This window comes from Malurus melanocephalus, unplaced genomic scaffold, assembly GCF_030028575.1.
Source record: "Malurus melanocephalus ecotype Western Australia unplaced genomic scaffold, MMel_1.1 scaffold_80, whole genome shotgun sequence".
NCBI lineage: Eukaryota > Metazoa > Chordata > Aves > Passeriformes > Maluridae > Malurus > Malurus melanocephalus.
Genome location: NW_026623312.1, coordinates 975,243 through 978,005, shown reverse-complemented (window position 1 = coordinate 978,005; position 2,763 = coordinate 975,243).

The following is a 2,763-nucleotide window of genomic DNA, read 5'->3' as shown; positions in this document are numbered from 1 at the left end:
CCGGGGCACTTTCCGTGAAACACTTCAGCAGGGCCAGGGAACAGCTGATGCCGAACGTGACGGCCGGAGAAAGAGCTCCGGGGAGCGAGGGAGGGAGCGGAGCCATGCCTCCTTTCGGCCCGGCATCCCGATAGCCATTGTCGGGSTCAGACTGGCCCCCGACGTCCCCCTCATACCAATACCCCGTGCCCGCGGCAGCCTGTCGTTTGCCGTCCTGAACATTCCAAGCTCCATTGCCCGGGACAGCTCGTCCCCCGCTGTCCCTGCATCCCGATCCCCAGTGCACGGTGCAGCCGACTGCCCTGTCAGCTAGACTGTCCCCACGGCCGAGCAGGTGCTCCTCGCTGCGGTCCCCGCAGACTAAGCAGGGGAACGMGCTCCTCCCGGGGAAAGTGGTTTGTAACATAAAACTTTCACCTTCTAGAGAAAAAAAAAACCCGCAACTGTAGACGGGGATAGGGAAACTACTACTGTGCTCCAGCCGCTCCCGTGCTATCGTGTTAAGATGATGCACTAGAGATGTCCCTGCGAACTCACTGTGGAGGGTATGCTCGTCCACCCCCGGGCAGACCCTCTGCACGTGCCCTGAAGCATTTTTTTATTCTCGCCTTTAAGAGAAAATCGGGTGTCACTGCAACAGTCCACGCTGAAGGTTCTCCCCGCGCGAATGTGGAGAAGGCTAGTCACACTTGTTTCATGCAAGATTGTTTGTTGCAAAGCTTTTGTGCTTTCTTTTGTTTTGGTTTGGGTTTGGATGATGCCTCTGATTATTATTCGTTATCCCGGTTTTATTTTCGAATCAGTGACACAGCTTCATGACTGAGTAATAATTATTTACAGTCTGGAAAGAGGTGCAAGAGAGTCCAAATGAGCCCCGGTTATGGAATTGGAAACCTTTATTTCCGTAGGCGTACAGGTACATATATGAAGCCAGCAACGATCTGAAGTCCGGGAGGAGCAAAACAACGTGTAAAGACACCATGGATAATCACAACGGTAACCAACCAGTTTCTCTAGTTCTTCCGAAGCACGGGCATCCCTTTCTTCAGCTGTCTTCCGTGCCTTGTCGGGTCACATAGCGGTGCAGGAGAATTAACCTTTGGCTTTTTCTTACACAGTCCTTTGTAGCTTGATCATCTTTCTTCAGATCGCCTTCTTACCGCGGGGATCCACCTACAATTTCAGCCTCTGTAACCACGGCAAGATACAAGAGGATCTACTAAACGTTTTGGATGCAGACATAATCTTTACACAAGAGGTTGGTGCTTTCTCTAGTGGCATCGGAGGGAAATTGTCGGGACGGCACTGCCTCCACGTTTTTACCCCTGACCACAGGCAGTTACTTTCTGAAAATCTCAATTAGAAAGCCGGGAGTTGGATAGTTTAGTTACCGGTACCTGTGAAACAGAACCTTGAAGTTATGTCCAGCTCTCCTCCGGCGACCTGCCTAAAATGTGCTTCGCTGAAGCTGGRGCTCGCAGGGACGGAGAGCTGGAGCCCGGGCGGCCGCTGCCAGAGCTCTATCCGATCATTCCCAGTGCCTGGCACAACCGTAGGACTGAAAGTCGCTTGCATAATGCTTCACTGACGTTGAAGATGGTATCACGGTTGCAAAGGTGATTTAGTGATTTTAGAAGCTACGCGGAGGTCTCACACGCGCAGCCGGCCTTTAGTGCMAAGACCAGACAGTGTTTTTCGGGGAAAGCAGCCCTGGCGCCGGCTCGGGCATTACAGCCCGGAGCTGCCCAGAGCAGACCAGCACCGGCTGCCCTGCACGGCCGCCGCCCGACTCCCGCAGCCGCCCACACCCTGCGAGGCCCCGACGGGGCAGCGCCGAGCGCCGAGGCACGAAGGATGCCTATAACGGGGTGCTCGAGGCGGGCGGGCAGCCGGCGAAGGTGACCTCATGGGACGTGGCTTTAACGGGCATCTCCTCTTGTTTTTTCCCCTCTACAGGAGCTACAACTCGATTTTCACACTTGCGAGGACGCGCCCTCCGAGCCGGCGGGCACGCAGCAGTCCGAGGTTCGCCCGGGTGCGCGCACTCCCCGGCGGCTAGGTGGCATTCCCTTCCCCCCTGAAAAAAAAAAAAAAAAAAAAAAAAAAAAAAAAAAAAAAAAAGAAGAAGGCGAAAGGGATAAGAAAGGGAGAGAGGGGTATGGGGGGAAAGGAAGAAGAAGAGAAAAGGGAGGAGAGGGGGCTAAAGTGAGGGAGAGGGGAAGGCAGGAAAAGAAAGCGGAGAGGACAGGATGGGAAGCGAGAAGGGGTGGACGGGCAGCCTCTCTTTAAGGATACATGGGAGGCGCTGAAGGGAAAAGGAGAAAAGTGTGTGACCAGGCGTCTGCTCGCAGGAGTCCCGGCGGGCGGAGCGAGCGGGCCGGCTGCTGGAATGCCTCCTGGAGCGGGCGCACGGATGCGGGGAGCGGCTGGAGCTGTGGCGCGTCACCCGATCCATCCTGCGGCACCGCTGCCCCGGCTGCTGCGCGTCACWGAAGGGTACGGGGACAGAGCAGCGGGACGGTCCCGGGGACAGCGCTGGGAGCGTCGCCGGAACGCTGAGTCCAGCCCCGTGCGACAAGAGCAAAGCCCGGGAGCTGATGGCGGTGTGGAGAAGCTACAACAACTTGGGATAGGTGGCCTGSGAGTGGCGCGGCTTTTAATTCTGGCTCCTCCGCCGGACTTCACTTGCATTGTCCGCCACGCAGTCATAGCAACGGAGTCATCCCGCGGGTTGGTATTTTTTTTAATACCCATAATTTATTA